This window comes from Geospiza fortis, unplaced genomic scaffold (genome assembly GCF_000277835.1).
Source record: "Geospiza fortis unplaced genomic scaffold, GeoFor_1.0 scaffold403, whole genome shotgun sequence".
NCBI lineage: Eukaryota > Metazoa > Chordata > Aves > Passeriformes > Thraupidae > Geospiza > Geospiza fortis.
The window spans coordinates 3718673-3718875 of NW_005054336.1; positions in this window are offsets into that span (position 1 = coordinate 3718673).

Here is a 203-nt window from a genome sequence, read left to right on the forward strand (position 1 = left end):
TTTGTTAACAAAAATCAATTCAAAAGCTGGTCAGTCATAAGACACAAGTCCACAGGAAAGCAAACTTCAGTAGTTGCGATGTTTACACAAACAGCTGGTCATTGGTTCATGCCCAGCAATGGATTACGCCAAGCTGGCTGCAAACAGTTAGAGATGCTGGCAGTGTGCCCTGCCCACCTCCCACACCTTCCCACTTCTGCAGC